This window comes from Acinonyx jubatus, chromosome B4 (genome assembly GCF_027475565.1).
Source record: "Acinonyx jubatus isolate Ajub_Pintada_27869175 chromosome B4, VMU_Ajub_asm_v1.0, whole genome shotgun sequence".
Taxonomy (NCBI): Eukaryota; Metazoa; Chordata; class Mammalia; order Carnivora; family Felidae; genus Acinonyx; species Acinonyx jubatus.
Window position 1 is genome coordinate 94526093 of NC_069387.1, and position 25170 is coordinate 94551262.

Consider the following 25170-nt stretch of genomic DNA (forward strand, 5'->3'; position numbering starts at 1 on the left):
TTTTTCGAGTATCTAGAGGTTGCTTGCATTCCTTGGCTCATGGACCTCTTCCTTTGTCTTCAAAGCCAGCAACGTTGCAACTCTCTGATCTCTCTGCCATTGCCACATCTCTCTTCACTGACTGAAGCTGGGAAAGGTGTTTTGTTTTTAAGGACTTATGTGATTAGATTGGGCCCTGCTGGATAATTCACAATAATGTCACCATTTCATGGTCCATATTCTTAATGATATCTGCAAACGTAATACTTTCTAGGGATTAGGGCAGGACATCTTTGGGGGGAGCATTATTTTTTGTTTCTATACTTAATTTGCAAGGAAAAAAATGAATACTTGAATACTTGTATCTTGAAACCTATTATACTAGGACCAGTAAATTTATAGGATGAATATGTTTTCTTTTGGAACTTACATTCCTTAGCATGATTCTAATACCCTTGGCTATGATTGCCTTAGGTCCAACAGCTAAAAATGCTTCCGTCTGTTAGAGATCATTGGGTCATTAATCATGTTTCTCTCTCTCATTTTTTCATTGCCTTTTTCCTGGAATATACATGTACTTCTGCAAAAGCCAATCAATAGTTAGTCTTTAAATGGCTAAAGAATCCTAGGTACCATGAGGTAGGAATAAGAAAAAGACAAAAAGGTATACTTGCATCAAGGAGATTTTGACCTTTCATCCACAAAAGTATGAAAATCCAGAGTCAGTGTGAGCTTTTATTAATATATGTGAGAAGGTATGCCGAAGAAGTGGATTTAAGGTGAAGCTTCCAAATGCGTTTGAGTTCTGAATTCAGTGGTGGAGACTGGGGTTCAGAACTGGGAGCAGAGGCCAGCAGTTTCATTTCTTCTTCTTTTCAAAAAACATTTTTATTTAAATCCAAGTGAGTTGACATGTAGTGTAGTAATGGTTTCAGGAGTAGAGTTTAGTGATTCATCACTTATATACAACACCCAGTGCTCATCACAAGTGCCCTCCTTAGTGTCCATCACCCATCTAGCCCATACCCCCTACCTCCCCTCTAGCAACCCTCAGTTTATTCTCTGTATTTAAGAGTCTCTGGGGCGCCTGGGTGGCTCAGTCGGTTGGGCGGCCGACCGGCTCAGGTCATGATCTTGTGGTCCGTGAGTTCTAGCCCCGCGTCGGGCTCTGTGCTGACAGCTCAGAGCCTGGAGCCTGCTTCATATTCTGTGTCTCCCTCTCTCTGACCCTCCCCTGTTCATGCTCTGTCTCTCCCTGTCTCAAAAATAAATAAACGTTTAAAAAAAATAAAAAAAAAAGTCTCTTATGATTTGCCTCCCTTTCTGTTTTTATTTTTCTTTCCCTTCCCCTATGTTCATCCGTTGTGTTTCTTAAATTTCACATAAGACAGGTTCATTTCTATGTAGGAAGTAGCTGGTGACAGGTTAAGGAGGATCAAGTGTCCCCCAAGGGAGCCAAGAATCCTGCCTGGAATCTTGCAGTAGCTTTGACAGTTAAAAACAAAACAAAACAAAACAAAACAAAACAAAACAAAACAAAACAAAACCCAAGAGAGTAAAACTTGCAAAAGACTTTAACACAAAGATTTTGAACCTCTTCTAAATGCAGTGGAGAGTTGGTGGGGTGGGGGGAGTGGAGGGGGGAACTCACCATGGTTTTGTCTGATCTACTCATTTCTCTTTTTCTCATATTGCATGTGCCCCCACCCCAGCTCCCTTTGATTTCCTGCCTCTCACAAGCCTTGTGATTCCAGTTCCTTCCAGCTTTATAGACTCTACCCATCTACTCTGAAAAGTGTTTCACAGGGGCACTCAGTTGGTTGAACATCTGACCCTTGATCTTGGCTCAGGTCATGATTTCTCCATTCGTGAGATCGAGCCCCATGTCAGGCTCTGCACTGACAGTGTGGAGCCTACTTGGGATTCGCTCTCTCCCCCTCTCTCTCTGCCCCTCCCCCCTCAAAATAAATAAATATAAACATTTAATAAACATTTAAGAAAAAGAAAAAAGTGTTTCGCAGACCAAAGAGAAATTTGGAAAGCTTTTCCTGCGTGCTGTGGGGAGTATGGGGGAGAGACTCACAGTGTGAGGAGGCTAGGGAAGGAGATTTTCCCTGAAATGCTCCTAAAACTGCTGTTGACTTTAGAAACCATAATGCATCTCTCAGTCAGAAACAAAGTGAATGGGAAACTGCTGGAAGGTGGTTTTGAAAGAAAGAACAGATTCTGGCCAGGCCATTTCAAAGTAAACCCTGGAATACATAACCTATTGGATAACATGCATATTAATGACTCTCAAGCCATATACTGTAGCTAAAAGCCCAATTTAATGACCCAGTTGCAAAGACTAAGAGATTAAGGGCTGACTACGGCCTCACTGGGAGGTGTAAAAAGTCCAGTGGTAGGGGGAATAGTGTTGGTTGGGAGGCCTCTTAACTGTCCAGATGAGAAATGGACATGTTATTAGCTGATTTCCTCAAAGTTGTTCCCATTAAGTCCCCTGAAGATGTACTGGAGTAAAATGAGAGATGAGATGTACCAAAGGAGAAAAATCCATAGAGAGGACAAATGGAAAACCACAGAAATCACTATTTATGCAGCACAATGAGACAGGCCATATTATTCTTTTACTCTAGGTGAGATTTATATTATTAATGACTCTGTTTATATAGTGCCTGCTTTTCCTTGTTTAGTGAATTTAAGCACTTAGGAAATAGGGAGTAAAAGCAGACACTTAATAACTTTCTGTGATGTGCTGTCAACAAATCCATCCAAGGAAGAAAACAATGTCCAGTAGGACTAATTGGCCACCACTAAATTCTGTTTCATCCAAAGCTGCTTTTGAACTTCTGGGTCTGATTTCAGAGGGACCAGGCTATTTGCCTATAGTGATATTGCTTCTTCTTGCTATATTTCTACATGATATTTATTTTGACGTTTTAATAATGCTTAGCTTTGAGAATGAAGCTATCTCTGCTGTTTATGTAGCCAGTGGTTTCTATGCTCTGAGAACCATTTAAATGAAACTCTTTTGTATCTGAAGAAATTGATGATGATGCTTGGTAAATGTATTTCAAATGCATTGTTATACATGTAAATAATTTGCCCTCTGGTGGATAATGAATAAGGCCACTGGTTTTGGCAGCTGCACTCTTTTTATACTCATCATAGCTGTCCGGGGTCTGTGCATGATAGATACGCAAAAATATTCCCAGTAAGGGCTGCTTGGAGTGTGCTATGATTTTGAGACGAGCCATTTCCCACTGTAGTGCTGGCTTAAGTGGATTTAATAGATTAGTGTCTTCTTTAAGGGTTGTAAACTTAAATGCCTTCAGGGGCCAGAGAGGTAGCAAACAGGTGTGAAACAGCCTGATATACGATAATAAGGAGTGTAGGAGCCTGTGGAGAACTGGAGAATGCACATTACATCTAAAGGCCTTCATATCCAGAAATTAAAATAAAACAAACTGTTCTTTGGCTACAAACCATGTCTGCAAACTGAAACAGAACTAGGCTCTCAGTCCCCAGCCCTTGTATCTGAGGTTAGAGTACATGTTAGGCCTACCCTCATTCTTGAGGGACCAACCCATGCTCGGTTCATCTCTTGTCATAGTGGATGTTCTTAATTACCGTTTGCTGACTATTTTTCCTAAGAAAATAGTGTTCTCTAGAGGGAAGTATCCTATCACTGTTGAGAGATGACTGGTTTTAAATTAAACTGCAAACAGTTACAAGCATGATTGCCATGCATGTGGGCTGAGCACATGTCAAAAGTTTATTTAACTAATTAATGAGGGAAAAGCAGGATGATAAATGCAGCTCAAGGAAGAATTTGCGAGACTGAGACCATATCGTCCCTGAAAGAAAGAACCTGGAATAAGGTGCAAAGTCGTTTGTGTTCTATGGGCAAAAACTACATAACCTTGAGGTTGTCTTTTCTCCCAGGCAGAAATCATTTGCGTGTCTAGTGGACAAAAATAACTTGCGATTTATCTATCTTCACAAGTTACCATCTAACTTCACAACGTCTGGGCCCTAATGAGTAGTAAATAGGAAGTCGGGAAAGCTTACGTTCCCTAGATTAATGCTGCTCAAACCATAATGTATATAAAATAAGTTAGGGATGTTGTTAAAAGGCAGATTCTGGTCAGGTAGGTCCAGCATGGGGCCTGAGATCTGGCATTGTTTTGTTTGTTTGTTTTTGTTTCTTAAAAATTTTTTAAGTTTATTTATTTATTTTGAGAGAGACAGAGACAATGTGAGCAGGGGAGGGACAGAGAGAGAGGGAAATTGAGAGAGAGAGAATCCCAAGCAGGGAATCAATGACGCAGGGCTGAAACTCAGGAAACTGGGAGTTCATGACTTGAGCCAAAACCAAGAGTTGGACACTCAACCAACTGAGCCACTCAGGTGCCCCAAGATCTGGCATTTCTAACAAGATCCCAGGTAATGCTGATGCTGTTAGTCAAAGAGGGTCAGTTGACCTGATAGGCCCGTGGGCCTATTAGACAATGCTTGAATGTTTCATTCAAAAGACACATGGTAATCTTCCAGTCTTATTTCCATGTTTTGATACTTTTTTTCTACAAGCTGGATTCATAGAGTATTGGGAGATTAATATTGTGTAATATGAGATGAGTTTATTTAGGACTTAGTCTGGGCCTGAAAATGAATGCTTGCATCTATGAGCGCCATGTCATTGGTTCTGTTTTGAGTGTCTACTCTTAAACTCCCCTGCTGCTTGCTCTTTGACCACATGACTTATATTATCCAATTTTATGGGAATGCATAAACAGAAACTTGCTGATTAAGTGGATTTAGGAATCAGTTCTAGAAAAATATCGATTTCGCTTCCTTCCCAATGTTGGGAAATGTAAAGGGGTGCCTTTCACCAAATGGTGCTTCCCATCTACGGTGTGTCCCATCATGCAGATGGTTTCTGTTCAGTCTATTCATTTCTCACATCATGGAGGCATTTGCAACAGACAAAGCTGTGCACCATTTGTAAGAGAAAGCAATCAGTATGAATACACCTCAGATGTTTCCAAGCAGAATAAATTGGCCTCTGGCCTAGTTGGAATTTTCTCTCTACAGAGAGTTTTAGGTCATCCATTCAGTTCTGTTGACCCTGACACATACTTACCTTCACTTCATGATTGAGGGTTTCTGTCACTGGGTCTTGGGAAAGCTGATGAGAGAAGAGTCTTGGCCAATGGTAATAAAAGAATAAACACTCTTTCCCAGAATATGTTCCCAGAACATTAGTCTCATGAAATGTTATTATGGGTTCTAGAAAAGAAGGGATCTATGGGCAAATATATTTGGGAAACATTGAGTTAAAAAAAGAAAACAGCTTTGTTTTTTAAAGTACTGAGATTTTTCAGGGACTCTAATGTGATAATGTGTAGAGACAGGTGATAAAAAACTTATTTCTCCAAACTTACCATGTTTTCCTGTTTTAAGATGCCATTGATTGTAAAATATACTCTTAATTCAATAGCTTGTTCTAAAGGGGAAAAAAGATTTAGTTAGCAAAATTTTTGATATTGTTTGTAAGATAATGTTAAAATGTAAAAACAGTGAACTTAAGAATTAAGAAAGTACATTATATGATTGCAGAAGTCTCTTTTTATGGAACACGTGTTAGCATCCTATGCTATTAATATTCCAAGGAACACAATTTAGGAGATACAAATCTAGAATGATTTTTGAAAGGGGAGAATTCATTGTGAACAGAGACCCGATCACCAGCTTAACTTTTTTTCTACAAAAGGATTGTCAGGAAATTAGTAATATAAGGTTCTGTTTGTATTTTATCAAAACAAATAATTTATTGGTTCCAAGTAAAAGAGTTTGCATTGATTGGGGCTTTTGATGGTCATGAATCAAGTGTGCTTGAATTTCTAGTTATAACCAGGACTTTCTCATGCTGAGAATAGTAATGAAATGTAGTCAGTCTTAAACTAATAATCGACTATAATTCACACTAGAAATGTAATTGTAAAGGTAACCTTAGTTTATGAATTGCTAATTAATATTTTCCTGCCTGTGGGAGGACATTAGCTTGTTTCCCGGTCTCACATCTTTGTCTACCTGGCTCAGAGTGGGGAACTTATGTGTGCTTTTTTTTTTTTTTTTAAATTTTTTTTTTTACGTTTATTTATTTTTGAGACAGAGAGAGACAGAGCATGAATGGGTGAGGGTCAGAGAGAGAGGGAGACACAGAATCTGAAACAGGCCCCAGGCTCTGAGCGATCAGCACAGAGCCCGACGCGGGGCTTGAACTCATGACTGCGAGATCATGACCTGAGCCGAAGTCGGACGCCCAACCGACTGAGCCACCCAGGCGCCCCTTATGTATGCTTTTAAAAGACTTACGCCCAGCTCTAGTTCTTTCTGAAGATGGATGACATTAAAAATGACCATTTTAGTATCTCTACAGAAAGCTTGCAATAAGCCCCAGGCTTATTTATTCCATGCGGAGTCTTTGAACTAGTTCAGCTGTTTGGATCATTTGATACAAAGCTGACAAAAAGCTGGAAGGAATGCACTTTTATACATTCTTAATTGAGATGTTTGGGCAGATGACCAGCGTGTGTATTATTTCTGAGTAACTTAATTAAAAGTTAATAGTATCTATTCCAACTCATTACTTTCACTTTTATGTCTTCTGTGCATATAGAAAAATTGTAGAACCTACAAGGTGCTACATTTCTTCAGCTAGCCCCATAGAAGCTTAACTTTTTCAGTGTTTTCCCTTTGTGTTTTTTTTGCCTGGGTGCTCTAAGACCACACTTCCTTCTGACCATCTCTCTTCTGAGAACTTTGATATCAGAGCTAAGGCTATTTTCTCTCTCTGTTTGTGTATGTTTCACTTATGATATTGCCATTATGAGGTGCCTTGCCAGCTATGGTGAGAACACCACGGTTATTTGGAATTAAAAAAGTGAGCTGTACATTGCCCACTATGGTTAGAAACAAATCCATTTGTAACCCAGAATAGTTGTGTATTTTTGCAACTCAAATCTTTCTTCGTCATTTAAAATTGTATCCTAGGGGCTTCAGAGAGCCATCGTGTAACTGCAGACGAGGGAAAAAAAGCTCAACAACTTACTTTAGATATTTGGAGACTCGTAAAAATAGAGCTGCTTTGGTAGCTATTCGTTCTGTGCTGCGAGTGAGCTCTGTGCCCACTTAATTTTATTCATGCAGGAGCACCGCCGCTGGAGTCCCTCAGCACTTGATGAAGCTGCTTTTGGGGTGTCTGGTGGGCAGTATGCGGTGTGGTGTGATGTGCTGGAAAGGGCCTAAACCCGAAGCTGGTCCAGTGGGCTTGAGTTCCAGCTTTCTTCACTTTCCCCAGCTTGCCTGAGATATGATTGACATATGTTGTGGCAGTTTAAGGTGGACAATGCACTGATTGGTATATTCATATATTGTGGTCTGATCAGTTAGCTAATACCTGCAACGTGTCACAGAATCACCATTTCTTTTTTGTGAAGATATAGTCTCTTAGTGACTTTCAAGTATATAATACAGTATTATTAACTCTAATCATCATGCTGCACATTAAGATCCCCAGAAGTTATTCATCTTACAACTGGCCGTTTGTACCCTTTGACAAATACCTCCCCATATCCCTCACTCCCTAGCTCCTGGTAACCACCAATCTAGTCTCTGTTCCTAAGAGTTTGGCTTTTCTATATTCCACATATAAGTGAGATCGTACAGTATTTGTCTTTCTGTGTCTGACTTATTTCACTTAGCATAATGCCCTCCAGGTCCATCCATTTTGTTGCAAATGGCAGAATTTCCTTTTTCCTCAGGGCTGCATTGAATGAATACCACATCTCTATGCATTCATCCATTGATGGACACTTACATTGTTTCTGTATCTTGGCTATTTTGGATAATAATACAGTAAACATGGGAGTGTAGATATCTTTTTAATATTCTGTTTGCATTCCTTTTGAATATACAGAAGTGGGATTGCTAAATCATATGGCAGCTCTATTTTTAACTTTTTGAGGAAGTTTTCCATACTATTTTCCATAGTGGCTACACCAATTTACATTCCTTCTAACAGGGCAAAAGTGTTCCCTTGTCTTCACATCCTTGCCAGCATTTATCTCTTCTCTTTTTTATATGAGTACCAGCTTTGTTACTTCCTAAACTTGTATTCTCAGACAAATCACATTACCATTTTGGGCCTCAAATGTCTTCTTTAAAACTGGGAGATTCTCCTCCCACCTGATGCTGAACGAGGAGCAAATGAAAGGAAATACTTCCGTGATGTGTGGCTTGTCATTATCTACCTCATACTCAGGTATGGTAGTACTCGATCTCACCATTACCCAACAAATCCTAACTGCAGCCAAGGTTCTGTATTATTGATTTAATAATTTTAGAGTCATTTAAAGACCCTAAATCATCTAGCTCTTCATCTAGAGATAACTTCTTCCTGTGATTCAAAAGCCCTGACATTGAGCCCTTCTTACTTTTTCTTCTCAAAGTAAGCTAGTGTGCATTCATCAAGCACGGAAGATTTCTGCAGTCATTTTCACTTCCATAAAGATGTACAAGAGAAGGAGTTTTCTGGTTTAACTACAATGGAGTAGGCTCTCAAAATCTTAGACTTGTATTAACAGAAATGTCTATGGTATAATTCCATTTCTAGCAAAAGCAGGGAGAAGATGGTTGGAATTTTTTTTTTTTTTATGAGCTAGAATAGCAGAGGTAATATTATATCAAACTATAGGAATTTAATTACCCCATTCCACAAATGTAGTTTTCAAATAAAGGAGTCAAAAGGATTTTCAAAGCTATTCTTCTGAACTGTGATATAAAAACCCAGAACACATTTAGTAGATGTAAAATGTATTGCTGTACAGTATGAGCCACCACGATGAATGGAAGCACAATGAGAAACACGACACGAGACTGAACACACGGTGATTAAACATCTCTTTGCTCCCCTCTTAGAAATATTGTAATTTGCTTAGAGTTTTATATGCTTGTCACTGTAAGGATGGGCATTTCTGGAATATTTCTGATGAGTGGACTTCATAGTGGGAAGAGGTTTCCCAGAAAATGGAAATGCTGTCATTTGAGGGCTTAAATCCACACTGGATGTAAGTAAGAAATGCTGGGAGGGTGGGGAGGAATAAATCACCCAGGGGCCTCATCATTTTTCAGGGTCTGCCGGTCTGTCCTTTATAGTGTCCATAAACAACCATTCTCTCTGAAAGGAAGGGAGGGTGGACGCAGGGTGACTTGGGGACTCTGTTATTGAAAAGTCTTTACCAAAACTCTTTGTTTCTCCTCCTTGTTACACAACTGACATATAGTCATTGTATAAAATTTTTTTAAAAAATGGATAAGTAAGGAAAAGAATATAAAGATCATTTGTAATATCAGACCAGTGATAACCACTATTAACACTTAGTATAAAGCCTTCTTGTTTTTCCAAAGTCATTTTGGCATGTCAAGTAAGAGCTTGGTAAAGGGAGTCTTGGCTTTGGAAAAGGAGCAATGAGGTGTTCACCCATTTATCAAACACTTGTGCTGTCAGGAGAGACTGTATCTTTTACATCTACACAAGAAAGAATAAATTGGAATTGCTCTGGAGATACAGGGCTTATGACTTTTCACCCAGGTACACTGCAGAGTGGTCCAGTGAACATCATATGTAGCTAATGAGTTTTGTTTGCTTTTCCTTTTTCTTTCATTTTGGAGAAAAAAGTTAGCAGATGCCACTTTTTTTTTTAAATTAAAAATTGGTTTCTGTACCTATTTTAATTTTCTATTTTCTAATCTTGCATTAGCTTGTCGTTATTAGTGAGTACTACTTTTATCTAATTGATATCCACCCCTCCTATTGTTCTCTTTCTGGGTAAAGTCATAAGTATCCTTCCCCATAGCACTTGATCTGATTCTTTATTAAAAAATTTGTTTTATTTTAGGGGCGCCTGGGTGGCTCAGTCGGTTGAGCGTCCGACTTCGGCTCAGGTCATGATCTCATGGTCCGTGAGTTTGAGCCCCATGTCGGGCTCTGTGCTGAGAGCACAGAGCCTGGAGCCTGTTTCAGATTCTGTGTCTCCCTCTCTCTCTCTGACCCTCCCCCACTCATGCTCTGTCTCTCTCTGTCTCAAAAATAAATAAACGTTAAAAAAAAATTAAAAAGATTTTTTTTATTTTAATGTTTGTTTATTTTTGAGAGAGAGAGACAGAGCACGAGTGGGGGAGGGGCAGAGAGAGAGGGTGACACAGAATCTGAAACAGGCTCCAGGCTCTGTGCTGTCAGCACAGAGCCCAATGTGGGGCTCGAACCCACAAACTGAGAGATCATGACCTGAGCTGCAGTCAGATGCTTAACTGACCGAGCCACCCAGGCGCCCCTCTTCATCTTTAAAATGAGAATAATGATAATACCATTGAGTCTTGCAGAGCTATTGTGGACTAATGAGATAATGCATTGTAAACCTGCTTAGTACAGTGCTAAGTGTTCGATAAAAGCTAGCTAGTGTATTTGACGTGACTGTACTCTTAGCTGTCAAGGTGGCCACATCAGTAAGACTCAAGGGCAGGGAAGGCCCCTGTGTGACCTTGGGTAATTTTCTTTCAACAATTCAGTTTTCCTTTTCTGAAATGAAGACTATGCAGTTTATATTACAAAGGGGTTTTAGACAGAGATAGCATGCTACTTTGCAATGTGAAGTGTTTTAACCATAAATAATAAAGGTATGGCCTCCCCTAAAAGATGTCAAGCTTCTCCCTGGGGATGGAGGAGACCTCCCTAGAGTTAATAGCACACCTCCCCTGAGTGAACACAGAGAGAGGCAAGTTGCAGGAAACAGCTTTGGAAAACAAATGAATAAATATTGTTTGTGCTGGTGAGAGCGCATGAAATATGAATTCCTGACTAAACTTTGCAAGCAGATTAGGAGTGATGCTGTTCATTGATACATGCAGCCCTCCCTTAATAACTAAAGAAAGCAATAAATTTGGGGTTTCACATCTCGGCTGCTCTTCCTCCTTATGAGTTCAAGTTTCTGAGAATTCAAGCCAGGTGTGTGGAATTTGGCTGTAAGCTGGCTGCATTAACATAAGAGTATGCAAAGAAGCTATTGGAAGAGTTCCAAAAGATGTTGTTTGCTCCAGTTTTGATGCATTTTGGATGTGTCTCTGTTTGTACACAGGGGTCCTATGTTGGTGTCTAACTAGCAAGGTTTAAAAGTTCTCTGTAGTAACACATGGGGAGATACTGTAAATTGGCATACTTTAGAAACATTTAGATGTTCAGTGCTCACAAAAACGTTTTTGGGGCTGTTCACCCTTTCCTCTCTTAACACTAATGAAGAAGACTTAGCTCTTCCAAGATAAAAACCAAAGCTATAATTGGTGAGAAAAGGGGCATTGGATTCTGCTTCCTTGTGAGGGTGTTTTATCAAAGGCGTGAACTTGCTGTGTCCCTGCTAAATATCTTCTCCACAACTCTGATAGAATCAATTGTGACCCACTCATTTATTTATTGGTAAACATTTACTGAACATCTTTTATGTGTTCAGGCAGTGGGAATTCAACTGTGAAGCTGGTAGACAGGATCCTGCTTCTTGGGGACTATTTCTAGTGAGGGGTACACATAAGTGAATAGGGATTTAAATATAACTTGGTAAACGCAAAGTTAGGGAAAGGAGGGCACTTAGGTCAGGTTCAGGATGATCAGAGGTGATTTGGATGAGGTGGGGAGACTTTTCCCAGCAGTGAGATTGTTAATTTTTTATTTGCTGTTACATATGCTTACTGATAGAATAGGTGTTAATACTTTAGGAAACTTTTGCATCTCAGAAAGCTCCTTTGATTGAGTTTCAGGAACTGTTGACCTGTAATTAAGCTCATAATCACCTATGCGGAAGGTAATTTCTCTGTAGAAATGACTCTGTAGAATCAGAGGCCTGAGATGGGATGAGTCAGCCATGAAGATATCTGTGATCTTAATCGCCTCAGAACAGAGAACCTTCATCTGAGTTACAGCTCTTGCTGTAATTGCTTGAGCATTTGATGTGTGCTTCTTCATTTGGGTCCCATGATGGCACTTCAAGGTAGGTGAGACTCATATTATCATCCCCTAACAAAGTCTCCAGTGTCCACAGAGTGCTGATTACACAATTGGTGCTCAATAGAAATTTGGTGAGGAAAGGAATCCCCATTATATAGATGAATACAGGGAGATTCCGACAAGTGAAATGACTTATCCAAGACCATACAGTAAAATAGTGGCAGGGACTGAACTATTAGATTTTCTCGGTCCTAATCTAGTACACCAGACCATTTCTCAGGAGTTTAGGATGTCAGAGCAAAGAGTGACCAGGTGAAGCAGGAGAGATATGCACTCAGTGTCCTGGAAGGAAATTATTGTCACAGATGCAGGATTCAGGCTAATGTCTGAACCCGGGGGAGGTTTCAGGCTAATGTCTGAACCTGGGGGAGGTGGAGTTATACACACACACACATATACATACATACATATGTGTGTGTATGTGTATACACATACTCACATACACATCTTACACCTTGCTTAAATTAAAAAAAAAAGTGCATTAACACATGAACATCCAGATTCCTAGCTTCTCTTAAAAAGACCAGTGTCTCTGGGAGTCAGACTGCCTTTACCTAAGGAGACAATTGGCCAGAGCTTAGTTATTGTTCTGTTAGAAAGGGTCCATGATCCTGAATAGAGAAGACATATTTCATCTTCAGTCTCCTGCCTGTCCCCCCTTTATTGATCAGGGGAATCTGCTGATTAGAGGAAGGGAGAGAGAACTGAGGGATTGGTGCTCTAGTCTTGATATGTTTTATTTCCTAGCCAAAATTTATTGTGGTCCCAGGTCTCCTGAGCCGGGCTAATTGCAGTGCTCTTTCCCACTTGCAAGACTCAAAAGACGTGGCTTCCTTTAATGACTGGTTTCTAGTGCGTGCTCCTCTCTGGCTCCTGATGGGCCTGTGCTGTGTTACTTGGCTGATCCTGGGGCCACAAAGGAATAAAGGCACTTAACCCAGTGCAAGCTGTGGAAGGATGGCTGTGGGCAAGCTAGACAGACCCCTGTATTTCTTGGCACACGCCAAGCCCAGCTATTAAGAATATGACGTGAGCATCAATTCTAGGGACCTGCAGCATTCAGTCGCAGAGAAGAGGGGGCAAACAGTGTGATACAGTGCAGACATCATAGATTTTGGGGGTTAGGCATAACCAATTCCAATCCAGCTCTATCACCCCTACACTTGCCCCAGTTACTGAGCCTAAGTATCAGTTTCCCCAGCTGTAAAATGGGAGGATTTAGCACTGGGTTAGTAAGAATTCAGTAAATGTTAGCGATTCATTTTATTTATTTTATGGATAACTTAAGACTCAGAGAGGCTAAACAACTTTCCTAAGGTCAGGTAAATGGCAGAGCCTACCCTTGAACCCTGATCTTACACTCCAAAGTCAAAGTGCTATCCTATTATATTACTGTTGCAGTGCCTGCCTCCTAGAGGTATTGTGAGCATGATGTAAAGTGCTTAGCACTGTAGTGGAGAGTAGGTTTCAGTAAGGCAGTGGTTATTATTAGAAATAGGGGAGCTCAATTGAGCTGAAATGCTATCTGGAGGTTCAATTACCTATAGACCCTCATTGTGACAGGGACCCCAGTTCACAGGTAAATCTTCTCAGCCCCATTTACACATATAGATGGTTAGTGTCGACTCTGAGTGTGAGAGATGATGATGGTAGGGCTGATGGTTAGTGACTAGAAAAGAAACATGACTTCATTAATAAAAACTTAAGATAGAAGACTGCTTGGTGTAATGGAGTGGTAAGAATGGCTTTCCCCACTAAACATACCTTTCTCATCAGTTTTCAGGTGTATAATTGTCTCCAGGATTCTTGGTCTTGCCTGGAAAGAAATAGGTGAGCAAGTGCAAGCTCTTTAGCCCTAATGTCTGGGAGGGTGTTGCTTTTAGTAATGCAGGGATAAAAATAAAACGACCCTCTAAAGGCAGTGGTGACTGCCCACAGCTTACTTGGGAGTCAGTAAAAACCTCATTTTTCATACTAGCCTCTGAGAGCTGACCTTTAAAATCACCACATCTGGGGAGAATGTGTGATTTGATGCAGAACATTTTAGGACATGCCAAAGGATGAATGGCTGAGAATGTGCTCATCAGTTTTCTTCTCCTTCAAGGAGCTCAGAATTGCTTAGGTTATAAAAGTCAGTTCTTGGGCACTTCAAACCTACAGCATTTGCTTAAGTAGGTCTTCTGTGCAAAGTAGATTAAGCACATATATAAATGGGATGCTGATCCACCTACCTGCAATGAAATGGGGTGTGTGTGTGTGTGTGTGTGTGTCCTCAGGGTGAAGTTTAACCATTTCAAGGTAGCTAGTTACATAATAAGTCAGTAAAGGGTTGTTTGGAAAAAGATGGAATTGCTTTAGAAAGAGAACCAAACAATGTGAATTGCTTTGTTATGAAGATGCTTTATCGAGACTCTTGTATTACATCTAGGGTCCAACGAGTAATACTACTGAACATAAAACCAGCTTTTGATTTGTGAAACTCAAAATAGCTGTAGATCCAGAGGGCTTCATTAAAAATAAGCCTATTTGTATTCATAATACCTTTGAAAGAGCCAGAGAATTTTGTGGAAAACAGCATTGGATGGGTGGTCATCTCACAAAATCATCTTCAGGAGAAAATAGCATCTGTTGGATCTCATGTGTCATCATCTGCTCAGTGAAGGTCTGGGCAGTGATGCCAACAGAAATTCCTTGTGGTTGCTAATTCTGAGCAGTCTGGGCCGTGAGGCACTTCAGGGCCTGGATCTATCACACTTAAACTCCTTCACACCCTGACAATGCACAGTTAGCATTTTTCCCTGGCTAGTCTCCAGTTGCCTACAAGTTTCAGACCTGGCAAACTGAAAAACTCTCCCCCCAACATTTTTGATGAGGATCCAGAGGTCAGAATCAGTGGACCTTCAGAGTTACTGCTTGTGATGAAATAGGCCAGGGGCCACTGAACCACAAGACTACTGAGCTTCTGCAGGAAGTAAATGCCAATCAGTCTTTGAAGGCCTGCCAGTAGGATGGCTCCTCCCTCCCTCAATGGCTTGGAGGACCATTGGCTGTTGTTGAAGAGATGTCAAGGGACAGATCTATTTCTGAAGCTGTAGGTGAAAACTGATTGGATTTCTACTGTAGGAGGGTTTTCATCTTTACAGAAAAGTCTATAATATTGGAATATTTGCTGAAGGTAGTAGTTATTGACCTGGAAGACTGGCATTGACCTGTTGCTTGGCCCACTGGAAAACTCTCCTTGCTTTCCCCTTTCCTCCCTCCTTCAGTATTTGCTGAGCACCTGCTGCATGTCAGCTGGGTGCTGGAGACCAGATATTAAACAATAAGAACAACCCAAACAAGTCAGACCCTGTCAGAGTTACCTGAAATTAGGGAGCTCAGAGCCTGGTGGAGACGACAGACAAGACTGGCAGTATCCACATGGATCCAGAAGTGCTCTACCAGGAGAGAGGAGAGAGCCACCTAAGCTGGCAAACCAGCAGGAATTGGCAAAGGAGCTGGACAAGGACAAGGGCATTCCATGCAGAGGGAAGGTCATGTGCAAAGTCCTAGATGGGAAGCTGAAGAGAGCATGGCAGTCTGCACAGTTGCCAATAGTTCCCTGAGGAGTGGACGATGGGGAGGCAGAGGGTTGAGAGATAAGGCTGGAGGAGGCAGGGGCTAGGACACGGAGGGTCTTTTCTGCCATACAGAGAAGTGTGGGCCTTCACTTTAGGGCAGTGGGATGGTGAAGGTCTGTAATTGGGTCAGCACATGGCCATTGTGACCTGGAGCCTAGCCCTGGGGATGGAGTGTCTTAGAGTGAATTTTGTCAGGGTTTCAGGGGTGGGCAAACTGCTTGGGTGGCTCTCCTGCTGACTGCAAGCTGATCACTACTGTTAGTTCATCATAGTTCTTTTTTCTATTTCTTCCTTTTTTAAAAATAAAAAAAATAGCTAGGCATGTGGGTGACTCAGTTGGTTGAGCGTCTGACTTCAGCTCAGGTCATGATCTCATGATTCTTGAGTTTGAGCCCCGCATCATTCTCTGTGCTGACAGCTCAGAGCCTGGAGCGTGCTTCGGAGTCTGTGTCTCCTCTCTCTCTGCCCCTCCCTGCACTCATGCTCTGCCTCACTCTCTCAAAGATGGATAATAAAACATTAAAAAAAATTTTTTTGGGGGCGCCTGGGTGGCTCAGTCAAACGTCCAACTTCGGCTCAGGTCATGATCTCATGGTTCGTGAGTTCGAGCCCCGCGTCGGGCTCTGTGCTGACAGCTCAGAGCTTGGAGCCTCTTCACATTCTGCGTCTCCCTCTCTCTCTGCCCCTTCCCTGCTCATGCTCTGTCACTCTCTGTCTCAAATATAAATAAACACTAAAAAAAATTTTTTTAAAATAAAAATAAAAAAAAAATTTTTAAAAGATTAAAAAATACCATTAAATCCTGACGTAAAAACTAGTAAATGTTAAATGATAAGTCAGGTGGCCTTTCTTTGAAAATGCTCACAGATAAGCTGGAGGAGGGACAGTAAAACTGAAATGGCCAGAGGGCTCTGAAACAAAATCATCCATTTGTTCTTGGAAGCAACCAAAAAAACATAGGAAGCAATAGTTAAGAGATACACAGAAAAATCCCAACCAAAGCAGTGCTGCTGAAAATCGCCTATGTCAATGTATTCTTCAATAAAAGTTGTTTTCTGCTGACGCTTTTTTTCCCCCTACGGATGTTCCTCTTATATTTGATGATCAATTTTCCACAAGGTTTGCTGTAATGTTTCCTCAGAGCTTAGGTTTTTACATTTTAATTCATTCGATGGCCGTTCTTAACCTAAGACAATATACGCTGTTTCCACAATTCAGGATCATCGTCTTCTAGCTGACAAGACATTACTCAAATCCAAACCCTCCTCTTTTTCTCTACTTGTTTTTGTCTGTCTTGGTTTGAGGCGAATGGCTGGCAAAAGCGGTGGTCTCTACCGGTTGAAGTGGAGACTGTGATCTGGTACATTCTATCACTTGACTTACTTCTACCTTCCTTTGACGCTCATTTGGGGTTCCCAGAAGTCACCCTCCTCATGCAGGCCCCTGAAGTTACCTTTTCCACTTACTTTCCCTCTTCCCATTAATCCTTCTTCTAAGGGCCCATTAATCCTTAAAAGCCCAACACAAACTTCATATTCTTTGTGTTCGAGACAGATAAGCACACTGCAATTTCAAGACAGAGTGAGTTTGTGGGAAGATAAAAACTGCAGTTTATTATTATTATTTTTGTATTAATCTTGTCTCCCCAGTCATATTTAACAATTCTCTTTAAAATTTTTTGAATATTTATTTATTTATTTTTGAGAGAGGTGGTGGGCCGGGGCGTGTGGGCAGTGGAGAGAATCCCAAGCAGGCTTCATGCTGCCAGCTCAGTGCCTGATGTGAGGGGTGAACTGTGATATCATGATTTGAGCCAAAATCAAAAGTCGGATGCTCAATCAACTGAGCCACCCAGGCACTCCCACATTCCACATGTTTTGAGCATAGAGACCACATCTTTACCTACTTTTGTAATCTCAGCTGGAGTTCAGCACTATGGAATTTAGTAAATATAAATTGATAAAATGTGTTTTGATTAAGTTGTGACTTGGCAAGAGCTATACCGATTTTCGTTTAGAGGCTCATGCTGAAATATGAATGTAGAAATCTAGGTGTAGCTACCATCACATGAGGCATTTGGACACTAGTACTTGGAATCTATACAGAGACTGGCCCCTGAATGTGTGAACACATGAGCAGCAGCTTTGTTTTGCCAGTGGAGGCTTTCAGATGTGGTGTGAGTGGCCTGTGGTTACACGACATCTGAAACCCCAAGACTGCAGGAGGCCAATGGATCTGGCTCTAAGTTTCTCACGTTTCTTACACTCTTATTGTATCCAAGGCTAGCTTGGGCCAAAATAACAAAGCATGCAAAACCCCCTTTTCTGCTGTCTCTTGAAATCGGGTCCCTGAGAACTTCCGCCATCAGGAACCCTTGCTTTGGAGACAAAGCATTGGGGTAGTCACTGCATCCTGGTGTGATGTGGCTTTATGTGCTACTCTTGGGAGTATTTGTAGATCAAATGGTCAAAGGAACAATAACAAAAATTGATGTCTGGTGATTGGGGGACATTTCAGGGGCATGAGACTCTTCCAGGGCTTAAACAGTATGGTCCCCATTTTTACTTTTTATTTCTGATGGTGATTTGTTTGCCTTAACATTTCTATCCAAAAGATTCCTGCAAATCAGGAAACAACAGATGCTGGAGAGGATGTGGAGAAACGGGAACCTTCTTGCACTGTTGGTGGGAATGCAAACTGGTGCAGCCGCTCTGGAAAACAGTGTGGAGGTTCCTCAAAAAATTAAAAGCAGAACTACCCTATAACCCAGCAATAGCACTGCTAGGAATCTACCCAAAGGATATAGGAGTGCTGATGCATAAGGGCATATGTACCCTAATATTTATAGCAGCACTTTCAATAATAGCCAAATTATGGAAAGACCCTAAATGTCCATCAACTGATGAATGGATAAAGATGTGGTTTATATGTACAATGGAATACTATTTGACAATGAGAAAGAATGAAATCTGGCCACTTGTAGCAACGTGGATGGAACTGGAGGGTATTATGCTAAGTGAAATAAGCCAGTCAGAGAAAGACAGATACCATATGTTTTCATTCATATGTGGATCTTGAGAAACTTAACAGAAGACCATGGGGTAGGGGAAGGGGAAGAAATTACAGAGAGGGAGGGAGGCAAACCGTAAGAGACTCTTAAATACTGAGAACAAACTGAGGGTTAATGGCGGGTGGGGGAGAGGGGAAAGTGGTGATGGGCACTGAGGAGGGCACTTGTTGGGATGAGCACTGGGTGTTGTATGGAAGCCAATATGACAATAACTTATATTAAGAAAAACCTTCCTGCTTAGCTATCAAAGCTCATTCCTGTTCCAGTCCTATTGTCATTTGCAATTTAATGGAGATTAAGGGAATTTGGGCCAAAGGAGAGAAGATACCTGCTGCTTGTAAACTGAAATGATGTAGCTAAAATTCAAACCCCAGTAGCTGGGGATGGGCAGTAGAGGGGTGAGTGGGAGGGGACCTGGGACAGTTCCACCTTCCAACAATTCTTCGAGTATATATTATGACATGCTACTTGTTCGAACTAGGATGGAAAGATGTTAGAGAAAATGCTGTGAAAGCAGGGCCGTGAGACACAGAGCCCCTTTTAAGTTTTTCTTTTATTTTTTTGCACTTATCAAAGTACAGACTCTGATGTTAGAACATCTTTGAGTAGCATTCTTCCGTTGCCCATTTGATATGATCTAGGCACCAAATAGAACAGATGCTTGTAGCGCTTGTAGTGGGGAACTGTGTTCTGGGGGTCCCAGTTTTACAAGCATGGGGTCTTATTTGCTAGATTATGAAGAAGTAGTGGTGGGGAGGGTGTGGAGGTTGGAACCTGGATGGGGCTTGGGCAGCATGGTGGTGGCAGGGACTTGGGGAGTGTGGGGTTGTAGTTATATACCCATTCTGGAAGGATTTCATTATTTCAGCAACAGGAACTGACTGATAGTGGCCCTACGTTTGTAAGTGAACTTGTTGATGAGGAAAGAACACTGGATTTGAAGTTACGACATGAGCTTGACTCCTAGCTCTGCCTGCTATGAGTTGTGGAATCTGGGAAAGTCACTTAATTATTGAGTCTCCGTCTTCCCATCTATAAAATGGATATGTGTAGTAATGACTGCTCTATATCCAGTTAGTGGTAAGATAGCAAGTCTGTAGTCAGGTGACATCCCTGAGAATACATTTCTTTCTTTCTTTCTTTCTTTCTTTCTTTCTTTCTTTCTTTCTTTCTTTCTTTCTTTCTTTCTTCCTTCCTTCCTTCCTTCCTTCCTTCCTTCCTTCCTTCCTTCCTTCCTTCCTTCCTTCCTTCCTTCCTTCCTTCCTCTCTCTTTTTTTATTTCTTTAAAAAATTTTTTTAACATTTATTCATTTCTGAGAGACAGAGTGTGAGTGGGGGAGGGGCAGAGAGAGAAGGAGACACAGAATCCGAAGCAGGTTCCAGGCTCCAAGACGTCAGTGCGGAGTCGGACTCGGGCTCGAACTCACAGACTGCGAGATCATGATCTGAGCCGAAGTTGGCCACTTAACCGTCTGCGCCGCCCAAGTGCCCTGAGAATACTGTTTTTTTTTTTTAAACGTTTATTTATTTTTGAGACAGAGAGAGACACAGCATGAACGGGGGAGGGGCAGAGAGAGAGGGAGACACAGAATCGGAAGCAGGCTCCAGGCTCTGAGCCATCAGCCCAGAGCCCGACGCGGGGCTCGAACTCGCGGACCGCGAGATCGTGACCTGAGCCGAAGTCGGATGCTTAACCCACTGAGTCACCCAGGCGCCCCGAGAATACTTTTTTTAAACTGGGGCATCTTCCGGCTGATTTTCCCTTTTATCTTGATGTTCTAACATCATTGTTGAATTGTTTAGCGATAACCTCAGGTGTGGAGGTGTTTAGGTTTGTATGCTCAAGTATCAAATTTTATATTTCTGTGTTTTTGAGTTGTTAGGTCTGAATTTTTTGTCTTTTTTATCCCCCTCTTAGGTTAGGGTATGGGCTTCAAGCTACATGAGTAAACTTTAGACGGTGTACAAGATAACGATAAGTGAGATCTCAGTGAGGACCTGAGACTCTTTTATATGTAAAGTAAATCAAATTTAGCATATACCTTTTTGTTACATTTAGCACATCTCAGGACTTTTCTAAACTCTCTTTGCTAGCCTCTTTCTTTGTGCCCGTGTCCTGGAAGTGTGGATAGTGGAATTCTAGATGTGGAATGCTGTATGTGACTAGTTTAAAATATATACTACCTGTGTGTAAAGATCAAATTTGTAGTGGAGGTGGCAGAGAGAACATTTCGTTACTCCTCCCTTCAGTCAATTATTAAGTGATATGTGTAAGCCACCTTCCTGGAGAAAGTGAAAGACACCCAGGCTTCTTCCTGGATGTTTGTGTATACCCTTTAATGCAATTTAAGAGTATAGAAGGACTCTCAGAAAGAGGTTATATAGTTATTTTAAGGCATCCAGGGAGTAGGAGGAAGAGGGAGGCAAAAGGACCCTTTAAAAGGGAAATTGGAATAGTAAATTTCTTTTCCATCACAAGTTCTTTGAAAAAAGTTGTATTTCTCTTTAACTGGAGTGTGTGCCTTAGCCAAAGCTTCAGGTACCTAACACCAAACAGAACAAAGATGTTGCACCGTGTTTTCATAAGTCACCAGGGGGACCAGTGTATATTTTGTTGGTTTGTTGAGTGTCTGTGGCTTTGGTTCCCTCAAGCTCGCCCCTGCAGCCCATTTGGCTGACCAGAACGGTTGCGAGAGTGGTGTACTACCAGTAGTGATCTGAAGATGGCAGCATTGGGCGACCTATCTCCTTTTCCTAAGCACACGCCCCGCCTGGCACATCCAGGAGCTGCCTTCCAAGGCAGTGTTTGCATTTCAGCTTGTCACTCAGACTTTTTTTCTGCTTAATGACTGTATGTATGTAAATGATTCTGCTTTTCTTCTGTGGAAGAAGTCTGATCTATCATTCCTGTTTTGGTTTTTCAGTTAATGATTATATGTAATTATATTCAAATAAAATATTTATAAATAATTACATATAATTAGTGGTATGTAAAATGTGGAATTCATGAACATCAGCTCTGATGAAAGGTACCCTTTAATTTGGGAGGTGATTGTCTTCGTTTTATTTGTTTCTGTTTAAAAGACATCAGTGGCCAAGAACCTGCAATCCTCTTTTACAGGTGTTTTAATCCTCTTTTACCTTATGATGTTCAGGGTGTTTTGTTTTTTGTTTTTTTTGGCTAATAGGTAGGATATTTGTTTGGTAGATCTCTAGGGAATATATTATAGATCCACATCTGGAGAGAGTACTGTGGAGAACAAATTATGTTTTCTTAAAATTTTGGGAAGCAATTAGTTATCCTTGAGTTCTGAAAGGTCTCCAGGGGTCATCCAGTTCAACTCTAAGCAAGCTTTGCATTTAAAACCAGACAGAAGAAATGTGCAGCTGTCCCCCTCCCCTGTCAGTGATCATGCCCGGGGCACTCTGTCTTGTGAGATCTCCACGGGTATGGAAAACAGAAAGAGAAAAATTGTCCTGAGCAAGTCCATAATTCAAATTTTGCCAACACCTGAAGTTCTGGTGCATTTTACCATTTTCTTTTTATCTGTTAGCCACACATGGAGCTGCAAATGGAAAATGGTCTTAAAGTAAAAAAAAAAACCAATTTTTTGGAGAGAAAAGGCTGTAGAAGGAGGATAGAGGCTTTCCTTGGTTGGGGACAGCAGGAAACCAAGGGAAAACGTAGATAGGGAATGAGCAGATGGAGCTACGTAAGGTCAGAGTTTCTGGAAGGACTCCCAGACGAGGTATGGGGCCAGGGAGCATTCTGAGCGTTGGGAAGGAGGATGCACAGTGACTCTTTCCTTTGAGCTTGCCCTGATTCTAAGAGCACGTGGACCAAAGGACACACTGGTAGATTTAGCTTTGAACCTTTAGTTGAGTTGATGCAGACCTTTTAATTCCTGCCTTAGAATAGGATGGGATGCCAAATCTATGTGAAGACCTTGTGAATGGCACACCAGATTTTCTCAGCACCCCCTCCCACCCCCCACCCCCAGCCTGTTTTGATTTAGGTCATTTTGTAGGCACTGATATAGCATAAGAAAAATTAAAAATGCTCGTAACAGGCTGACCTAAATGCTCCTATAGCTGGCTCCATATGTGTATGTTGGAGGCTTTTGAACATGACAGTTCCCTCCCTCTGTCCCTCCCTCCCTCCCTCTCTCTCTCTCTCTCTCTCTTTTTTTTACATACTCTTCTGTATTCAATACTAAGGCTCCAAGGATTTTACATCATGTGCTATAAATGCAATACAAATTAGAGAAATCAGCCAAAGACACACTAAGAAGATACCATGAGATTCTAGTTTTCCGCTTTTAGACTTTAATTTCTCCATTTTTGGTTGTAAGGGGGAATCATGCATCTATTAATCTTTTACCTAAAAACTTTAAAATGTGACTTGTCGAGCTCTTTGAAATTTGGAGCTCTAGATCTCTTAAATGTGACCATCTAGACTGGTCCTGGGTAAATCACTTTATCTCCTTAAACTTGAGTTTTCCTTTGGGTGAAACAACGCTGAACCTGCAGGACTCTTATTCTACAACTGTACAATCACTTCTCTTCATTGTGCCCAGGATTGTACGAAATCTTTTGGAGGACAGACTTGAGGGCTGTCTTTTAGCATTTGATCAGATCTCTTATTTTGGCTCTTCTCCTGAGGTCTCTGTGATACTGACTTCTCCCAATCCCCTGCCCCTGCTGGCTCAAGTCGTATTCTAAGTCACCCACCTCCCTTGCTCTTTGGCTGCCTCTGCCTCCTAACTGGTCTCTCTGCTTCCACTCCTGCCCCGCTGACAGTCTGTTCTTTACCCAGCACCAGCACGATCTTTTGAGACTAGATTAGAACATGTCTAGCTCTTGCCTGAAATCCCTCCAATGACTTCCCACCGCCCTTGGAAATACAAATCCGTTCCTGCCTTTGCACCTACTTCCTCTGCTGGGAGTGCTCTTTCCCTAAGATCTTTGCACAAAAGGCTGCTTTTCAAGTGGGTTGCAGCTTAAATATCACTCCCTCAGAGACGCCTTCCCTGGCCACTTCATCTAAAATAGCCATCTCTTCTGCTTAATACCTGACACATTACATGGATTTATTACATATATAGCATATTCTGCCTGGAATTATCCTATCGATTTTTGTTGTTAAATCTCATCCCAGCAACAAATAGGCTTCATGGGATCAGGGACTTTGTTGCCTTGTTCATTGCATATCCTTAGCAACTAAAGCAGATTCTGGAATATAACAGGTGTTCAAGGAGTGTTTGTAGAATGGATGAATGAATGAGTGAATGAATGACAGAATGAATGTCATGGGCAGAAGAACTACATGCCAGAGAGGTTATAGTCATATAGCTAAATAGAAGCAGGGCCAAGACTAGAACTCAGGTCCCTTCATGTGTTTCTTTCTTCCAGGTCATGCGGTCATACAACAAGCCTGACTTAGAGATAATTCTCTCATTCGTTATTTACTCACTACATATTTATTGAGCTCTTATGTTTCAGACACTATTCTGTATCAGTGGTTCTCAAGCAGAAGTGATGTTGGTCCCTTGGGAACATTCTTCAATGTCTAGAGATGTTTTTAGCTGTTACAAGTGGGGTGGGTATGCTAGTGACATCTAGTCTGTAGAGGTCAGGAATGTTATCGTCTGTATGTTCTATAATGCACAGGATAGGCTCCCACAACAAAGAGTTAGCCGGCCTGAAGTGTCAACAGTGCTGCAATTGGGACCCTGTTCCAGACGAGCAGATACTTACTCTCATGGAGTTTATAGTTCAGAGTGGGGAGACAGATGACAGTGTATATCATACATAAAGTCAGAACAGAGTGAGAAGGAGGGCTGGTGGGCATTGTGGGTGATGAGGGGAGGAAGGACTACAGTTTTACCCTTTTGGGGAGGTGAATCAGGGAAGGAAGTTTTGCCTTGGGAGGTTTAGCTCGACGACTTCCAATGACCAGTGCTTTGGGTTCAGCCCATTGAACTTCACAGGTCATCCTCACGTTTAAAAAGCATAAAACCCTTCTGAACAAAGGGACATCTTAACTTCCAAATGAAAATAGAGCACGCTGTTGTGGGCTAGAAATAATTATTATTTTCCACCCCTTTTCAGGGGTGTTTAAATTCTCTTTCTCAACACTGTCAGTGCTCTATCATCACGAATGCAGGGCAGTGTTAATTTGATGCAATGTGTATTGCTCATTGTCAACTTCTCACTTTTCTCCCAGAGCAAAAATAGTGTGATTTCAGCTTCTCTCAAGAGCATCGAGAGATTTTTTGGTTGCTCAGAGGTTTCTGTCTGTCTAGGCTGGTTTCTTAAACTCAACAGAAACAACTGTAGATTTTAATGTCTTGGAAAAGCTGTAGTAGTTGATGCTGGTAAAA

The 25170-nt window shown here is 41.4% G+C and overlaps 1 protein-coding gene across 1 annotated transcript in view; it reads left to right on the plus strand.

Moving 5' to 3' along the window:
* TPH2 (tryptophan hydroxylase 2) overlaps window positions 1–25170 on the plus strand; it is a 104356-nt gene that overhangs the window by 66939 nt on the left and 12247 nt on the right. The window lies entirely within an intron of this gene.